Here is a 9524-nt window from a genome sequence, read left to right as displayed (position 1 = left end):
ATCATAGACATACATACAATTATATCAACCTAGTAGAAATATCATGAACTCAATCAAATGTTTTGTTTTTTATCTTTTACATATAACGAAGTAAAGTGCTTTTATAATGTAGATTCTCAAGCCATACGAAAACATTTAATTTAGTTTATGAAATATATAAACAGCGTATTAAAGTAAAACACTTACGAACAACTTTATGCAAAAATAAATAAAATATTAAACATATTTTTATCGATATAACAAAAAAGTACTTAAGAAAAGTATATTTTTTTACTTTTTATATCAAAAGACAATGACATTTCTTGTCCTTTTTAGATGCGATACGAACAGAAAAAAGAAACAAAGGACAGTTGTTTTAAAGGTGTAGATTACTAAATAAAAAATCCGATAAAGTATCTTTCGCGATTTCTGAGAACTTTAGCAACGACATCTACAACTAGGAGGGAAATTAAAATATTCAAGTATAAAAATAAAAAAATTATGTAAAAAAAATTTTTTTTAAATTAAAATTCTGAGATACAGAAACCACGGTGATTTATCTCCTTATCCACTGGACTGATTGCAACCGAAATTAAATTTCATTAGTGCAGCCATATTCAGAAACCATAATAGAAAAATTCATAAATATCGGTTAATCTAGTCTGAAAAAATAAAGAAAAAGGACAACAGATGAAAAAATAAATAAATTAGACTTACTATCCCAATCATTAAATGAGATTGCTCAAAAACATAATCAAATTGGCATATTAATATAAGAATATGAGTCCAGAAACGACAAAAAAAGAAATAAGAGTTTTTTCCGTTTTCCATTAGAAATAAAAAAATTCAGACCGAATATTTTATAGAACTAAAGAAAGAGTTACTGTTTTAAAAGTAGGTGACACATATAAACGGAATGATGGTAACATTATCGGTGGAAATCTTCATAAACACGTGACCAGTAGATTTTACCCTTTCACAAACGTAAAAACACAGTATTACACTTGGACGCGAACAACTATTTACATTACTTTGAAATCCTGTTTTTAATTGATTTTTTTATAGCTAGTGAAAGTAATTACACAACGAAAACTAGAAAATTAATGGACTAAAAGAAAAAAAAAAAGGAGGAAAGAAGGTATTACTCGACAATGAGGCATAATTCCACTGAAAACTAGAACAATATTGCATACGTTTACATCCGGTCTGTTTCAGACACCAGTCCAAATCTCTTTATTCGGTTTCAACTTCCATTAACAGTAGATAGAGAAAAAACCTACATTCAGGCTATCATAATTTAAAAAAAATATTACTAAAAAATGTACATCATATCCTTTCTACATTATACCGTCCATTGCTTTCTACATGGAATTATTAAGAAAGGAATTCTTTAAATCTTATGTTATTTAACTGGTTTGATGCAATTATTTATTTATTTCTCTTCTGTGCGAATCTTTTAATCTCAAAAAAAAAAATTAAAATTAAAAAAATCTTGCAGTTCTGCGCAAGAGGACCGACTTTTCGTTTCCGAAGTCCTCATTATTTCGCAGTAAAAACGCATTGATTTTCAAAATATACGCCGCTACATATGTTCGATTAACGAATAGATCCTACATACAAGCATCAACTTTAAACTCGTTCACCACTGTGACTCGCTGCACAACCGCATTTGAAAAATACCACCACTACACATTCAACATAACCTCAAATTTAGGTTATCTTGTTTGTTGTCGATCTTAAATTGGGCGTAACTAAAGAATGATTAAACTAATCTTCATCAAATTTTCACATGCACAACTTCATATACAGTACTAAAGCATAACTAAATTTCAATGAGATTGATAGAGTAATTTTGGAGACTTTCGAGCCATAAAATCTTCAAATTTTTTAGAACAATTTGAAAACTGGTCATCTTCGGATACATTACTGCAGAATATTTAAATTTTAATGAATTAGAAGAAGTAGTTATGGAGATTTTCAAGCCACAAAATTCTATACATGAATGGTATTTTGTACTCCTCATATCTCAAAACGTAAGAAAATTCATTTTCACATCCCCACACCCACCCTGCGACCGAAAATTATAACTTACGTTTTCTTCGATAAATCACTAAAAAAATGTATTAATATGTAGTAAATAATAGTAATATATTAATTGATTAACAAAATGTTATTTCAAACTGTCAAAAAAATCATATTTAAAAGTGATATAATTTTTGCAAAAAAAAACAGGTACGTTAACTATATGATGAAACAAAAAAAAAACCGAAATGATAACCCGGTTTGGTATGCAAAAATAAAACCAAAACAGATTTAAAGTATTGTCAGAGCAAGCACCTTATATGGTACATTCAGCAATATGATAAAAAACAAAAGAAAAAAATATTGCACTTCGTTAAAAGACGATAAACTTATGCGATGAAACACTCTCTTGCATAAGGATGTTGTGAGAAACAGAGAGGGGGAAAACAGATTTAAGGGAGAACAATAACTGGAAAAGGGGAAACGATCGCACGTGCGTTAAATCCCACAAATGCACGATAGGAATATAAAATATACAAAGAGACGACGATGCAGAATGTAAAATTCGAGGACAGTTACTGTACCCCTCTTCATTACCTACTATACCACTCCATCGCTACTATCAAATCCGGTACGATACGCCGGTAATAACACCACATATATACTGTTACAACCATATTAGGTTCAATAGGGGCGAATTCGTTTAAATCCTTTACGCATAAACCATTACCCAACAATAGGAGATAGTTAAACTTACAATCTCAAAAAAAAAAAAAAATGAAACACTGATCTGTAAGTAACCAACTTGAATATCATGTATGAAATAATCCACTTAATAAAACATATATCTGGAAACAATAGCAGGTAATTAATTATACTACAAAATTAAAAAAAAAAGAAATTACAAAATTACTCTGCTTTAAAAAAAATAAATTAAAAAAAAATGTAAATTTAATTACAAAATGTTTATATTTTATTTATTTATTTATTTAATAACCTTTTTTAGAATTAAAAACAACAAAATTCCTACAAAGGTTTTGTACGTAGGTAGTCTTTTCTAATGACGTTGATAATAATTATGGAGCCCGTTATAAGATGAAACAGACAGAACACTCCTGTTTTTCTAACGCTCAAAATAATAAATAATTAATAGCTAGCACGCTGGTTGGCGTCTACGTTAATAAAAGAGTCGTCTACATTCTAAAAGACAACAGACAATTATATGCGGTTTAAAACCTACGCATGAACAAAAAAATAAGATAAAAGAAACAATTGAAAATTAGATATTATGCATAAAATTTGCACAAATTTTGTTTTATTACAACATAAAAGATATAATAATAAAATATTATATATTTTATACATAATAGTATAGATTGAAGTGAAACGTAACGGAATTTGTTTCTAAGTAGAGTCAATTATAAATTATTTACACAAGAATTATTGAACCTACATTCTCTAAATATAATTTATATTTATGTAAGATTTTACATAACAAAATAAATTAAGTGTAAAAAAATATGACAAAAAAGGTGTTAAATATATATAATATTCTTTTTTTATTATATATAAATTTTTAGAGAAAGAAAGAGAGAACGGGAGAGGAGGGGGACGAAATTATGAGACTAGAATCTCTTCTCCAACACATGTCTAGAACTTCTTAATGATTATTTTTTTATCCCTCCCTACTAAAAAGCATTTATATGTGTATGTGTGTGTCTGTCCTCCCTTAGCTTACAGGCACCGTAATGTACCGATCACCAGCGGAAACTCCCGATTAATTAGCACACGTCGCGTAGTGGTAAGATGTATACTTGTTATATTATTAAATATTTATTACTTTTACTTATTATTTATACTTTTAACATATATTTATTTCTTTAATCGATATATATATATATGCGAAATATATATTAATGATATATTTTTTATTTATTTATGCGACTGTTTTTCTTCATAAAATAATGAACTATAACGAAAAAATAATTACTCAAATTAACCATGATACAACTGGAAAACTGTTTCTTCTGACCATTCTTTTCTGTTTCATTAAATTTTCATATTCATTATTCATTGAATAATCATTTTAATTTAAAAAAAAGGAACTGCTAACTCTTTTTTTTATTAAGATTTTTGTTTTAGTTCACCTTATAAATTCATGTTTTCTATTATTATTTAATACTGAATTTTTATTAATTTTAAATATATTTTTATATTTCTTTTTAGAACCCATACAGACTACTCTGACTGAATTACATGTAGTATTTATTTTAAGGGAATTCGTAAAAGTAACATACATTGTCTTCAAACAATTACCCTGGAGATATTGTCTCCAGAATATAGAGATAAACGAGTGGAAAATGTTTTTAGAGTAATTTTGGATGGTCTAGATTAATCACTGGAACAGTGGTTTATATTTATTGAAGAGTTTAAAAGTGCAAGCAGATATTTTGTTTTGATATAATTTTGGTTTTAGAAAGCGCGGTGATGGTAACCCATCCTAAAACATATTTCCTAATGAGGTAGGGTGCTTAACTGAACGATGACGAACCCAATGGTCCTCTTCGGGGCCGGTATTTTAAATATAATAAAAGAGTTGCCTCAAGGTTTTTTATTTGTAAGTTTATTAACAAATTTCTTCGTGTTTTTGTTTGTCTGAGTTTTTATATTTGTAAACAAATTTAAATTATACTATATTCAAAAAAAAATAATTCAAACTCCGGTTCCAATACCTAAATCGATCTAAACCAAATTTAATTGGGAAGATTTGCTGATTGATATCTTTTCGCATTTCCATGATCAATTTTCATCATTAAAATAAAAAGAAAAAACACATTTTTACACAAGAGGTAGTCAATATTGGACAACTAATAATCCCATTCCGAGACGCCGCCCGCCAGGGAAACCCCCGCCCACAGGGCGAGCCATAGGCACACCGGGAGAAGCTAGTATCTCTAATATTATTATTATCATTGTTATTATTATTACAACAAAATGTAGACTTATAATTTACAAATCCTAAGGCCAGGATATGCTAAAATGTGATGAAGTATCTGCTTGTAAACATGTGTGTTTTTCATAACGCTAATGCCGAATGAATTCGCACTAGTATAACTCCAATTGTTTTCTACTTATGCCTTATCATTTGTTATGATAATTCACCTGTAAACAGGTATTACCAATACATATGTAGAGGACCTGGATGATCCCGGCAACCAAATCTACAAAATTATCGATGCGACTCTATGGTGATCGTAGATTCCGGATAGGCTCTCTGAACTGCATTATATGCCCGTCACTCATCCAATAAAATCGACGATCTACGGAGAATATCATCTTTAACTATATCAGTAAAATCACTTTCAAATTTTCAGTTGTGTACAAGAAACGGTTCACTATTTCACGATAACGCGTTCCAAATTATTTATTAACTTACTTTGAGAAAAATAGTGCTAAGTAGATTAAATAATTATTTTATTATTTAGCTTAAAAATAGATAACGGAGACAGACCGATGATAAAAGAAATTAAGGAATGACTGAGTATGCCACGTTAAATGATGATAGATAATTATGTGTAACAGACAGTAGAGTATATTCGACTTTGATTTATCCTACAAAACCCACCGGGTTGGTCTAGTGGTGAACGCATCTTCCCAAATCAGCTGATTTGGAAGTCGAGAGTTCCAGCGTTCAAGTCCTAGTAAAGTCAGTTATCGTTACACGGATTTCAATACTAGATCGTGGATACCCGTGTTCGTTGGTGGTTGGGTGTCAATTAACCACACATCTCAGGAATGGTCGAACTGAGACTGTACAACTTCATTTACACTGATATATATTATCCTCATTCATCCTCTGAAGTATTATCTGAAATGTAATTACCGGAGGCTAAACAGCAAAAAGAAAGGAAGTGATTTATCCTACAAGCACCTCGACGTTCTTTTTTTTCTGTTTAGCTTCCGGAACGTAAGGTAATAATTCAGAGGTTGAATTAGGATGATAAGTATGAATGAATGTAAACGAAGTATAGTCTTGTACAGTCTCAATTTATTGAACAATAATATACAATATACAATAATATTGTATATTAATATTATTGTAATACTGTATATTATTGCACAATAATATACAATTTATTGTACAATAATTAGTCTGTTGTTTCAATTTAGACAATTTCAGATAGTTTACGACAATGTTAAACAGGTTAACCGTTGTTTAAAGGGATTTTTTTATATAAAAAAAGAAAACTTTAACAACTGTTAATACTAGGGATTAAAAGGAGGGAAAAAGAGAATTAGAGGACGATTTATTTTTATACAAAAATCTCCTCCTTCAACAACTGCTGCTATTGATTACGCCAGTAGGGATAAATCAAGAGATTTACGACATTACACACAACCGAATTGATATCGCCGTTAAGAAGTATTTAAAAAATAAAAATATTGGTAAATTTTAGTTAACAAACAATTTCTTTTTTCAAACTCCATAATGAAAAAAATATATATGAAAAAAAAGTTTTAAAACCACTGTTATATTAAATGCACTAAAAGTACAAAATAAAAAATATGTAAAAAAAATGTTTAAACACCACTCTTAAATTAAACGCACTAAAAGGTAAAAAAATAATTTTACAACGGTATCTCAAAACGGATTTGACAACAAGCTTTGATGGTGGTGATATGTAAGTTTATGTGTAAGCCACAGCTTCAGATTAAAATTTTGATGTTTTTGCCAATTTTTTATTATGCGTGTTTGCACTCCACTCTTTAGGTCATTCATCACGCATATGAAAAAACTGACAAAAACATCAAATTTTTAATTAGAAGCTATGACTTTCAAATAATCTAAAATATTAACATCAAAGCTTGTTGTCAAATCCATTCTGAGATACCGTTCTAAAATTATGTTTTACTTTTTAGTGCGTTTAATTTAAGAGTGGTGTTTCAAAAACTGTTTTACATACTTTTTAGTACATTAAATAACGCATGTGGTTTTAAAAATTTTTTTTTTTTTTTTTTTTTTTTTTTTTTTCTATTTTTTAGTCTTCATAAGTTTATACTTTACAGCTGCGCTAGCGCTCAGGTTTGAACAACCTTTTGAAGTTTTTATGCCTCCAATTTTCACTACCGCAGACAAGAGTATAGGCAGGTTTAAAAGTTCATATATCTTAAAATATTACTGCATATATTTATATACACTTCAAGCATCACAAATCTTAGGTCTCTAGTCTCACATAATAAAATCTCCCATGCATTCATACACTAAACCAGTCAGTAATGTCAAACAATACACCAAAAGGAAATTCCGGATTTCTAAATTCCAGCCATAATTTAACAAAAGTTACGGGAAATACTTTTTACCGTGTGTGCAGTCGCGTGTTCAAGTTCTGTCGGCAGCAAAATTACCTTTTTGACCTTTTTTGTACAGTTTTGAACCTTATTGATGTTTGTTTTTTTGCAATTTTAAGATGATTTTGATCTTAGTTTGTAATCTACGGCGGGAAAACGCGCACTTCTCACTTATGTCGAAGAGGAGCAATGACTTTTATTTACTAGCTCATATGTATCATGAATTATCAGACATAAATACTAAATGTAAAGGTTATATGAAATTTGAATTTTTGCGACAATCGTAAAAAAATACTTTTGTTCAATTTAATCAATTGAAACGACAATATTACAAACCATGGATAATTCTTTCACTATGAAAATATCCATGTAAACGAAGTTGCAAAGTTCAAGAGGCATTTTTTCACTAATTAACGCATCTAAGCGATTTGAAAATGTTGCTAAAATGTGTTGTCCTCAGGAGAAAACCTGTCTGCAAAATTTCAAAGCGAGTGGATAATAAGCGGAAGAGCTCCAAAATTCGACTGAAACGTTCCTACCACGAATCTCACATACATTGTCCAAGAGCGAGTGGTATAAGAGTTGTAATAATAACAATTTTTTAAGTGACCTATTTCACTTCCATTTTTTGTTATTATTCTTGTGTGTGCGCGCGCGCGCTAGAATTTTTTTAATATGAAGAAATTAATGAATAACCTATTATTTTTTTTGTTATTGTAGATAATTTATTGATTAAATTAACTACTAGAGGATATATTTTAAAGGCATGCAAGTTAGCTATTATCCTTTTTTTTTAGCTAATATATTTTTTTAACCTCCGGGATCACCGTCAGGTATTGCTTCAGAGGAAGATATGAATGATAATTTTTTAGCTTGTGAAAATGCTATGGCTGATCGGGATTCGAACCCGGGACATCCGGATGAAAGGCCGAGACGCTACCACTCACGCCACAGAGGCCGGCTAGCTAATATTCTTTTTTTTCTTTTTCCTGTTTAGCCTCCGGTAACTACCGTTTAGATAATTCTTCAGAGGATGAATGAGGATGATATGTATGTGTGCTAATATCCTAGGTAGGGATATTGTAACGTAACACTCCGGATGTAAGAGACTACTGAGAAAAACAAATGCATAAATTTTAAAACAACGGTTAAAATTATCAGAGAGCATAACTGTTTTGTGTAATACCCAGATTTTGTGTTATTATAGCTATAAATCATTTTAAATTGTTGAAATTTATATTACATTTTTATAAACGATTCTTGAGATAAAATAATTATATCGTCGTTTTCTTTATCATAAAACTAGATGAAAGTTAGCAATCAAACAACACACGGTTATCTCATTGTCAATAATTTCAAGTTAATAATATCGCTTCATAATAAGGGGAAAAAAATTAAAGTCGTTTTTATTTAACTCTTTATAATTTAATCTTTTTTCGTTAGAAATTCATTTTATATTAAAATATTTCGTAAAAGCAGCAAAAATGAAATACATTACCTTTTTGACAACTAAAATTTTAATCTAACTTGAATTAATTTCCATATGAAATGAACAAAAATATGTTTAAATTAAATGCCCTATAAAATCAAACCTATATAACCTCCAGCATTGTCCAGTTTGGACATCTTTGTACCAACAACTTTGATGGGATAAACAGTTTTTAAAAAATCTTACATTAATCTTAAAACTACATTAAATTCTGGCGAAAAGAAAATACCGCAACACCCACGTTGAGACTCAGTAACAGTTATTCTGTTGCTGCTTGTAAAGCAAAATTCAGCTAATCATTTTCTTACGAGAATTAATGTATACCACTGACAGAGTACGAAATATTTATTCAATTTTTTATTTAATCCATTAACTGTTTCAAATGAAAGCTTATATTTACTTGCTTTGGTTATCAAAATTACCAAAACCTATGTTTTAATTTTTTTTTTAAATTTTAGAGAGTTTCTGAATTAAATAATCAATCCTTGAAAAACAGTCAATAATTGAAAAACTGTTAGATAAAAAACGCCTAAACTGGACAGAAAATTATTAATTACCTAATTATTTCTTCGTTTTTAAAACTCTTCGTATTAAATTAAGATGTAATATGAAAAAGCTATATTATTTAAGTTTTTTCTTGTTTTATTTATTTATTAACTAGCTTCTCCGGGCGTACCGTAGAAGC

Source organism: Lycorma delicatula, chromosome 9 (genome assembly GCF_047948215.1).
Source record: "Lycorma delicatula isolate Av1 chromosome 9, ASM4794821v1, whole genome shotgun sequence".
In the NCBI taxonomy this organism is placed as follows: Eukaryota; Metazoa; Arthropoda; class Insecta; order Hemiptera; family Fulgoridae; genus Lycorma; species Lycorma delicatula.
The sequence above is the reverse complement of the archived record's forward strand: the minus strand, read 5'-3'. Positions refer to the sequence as shown.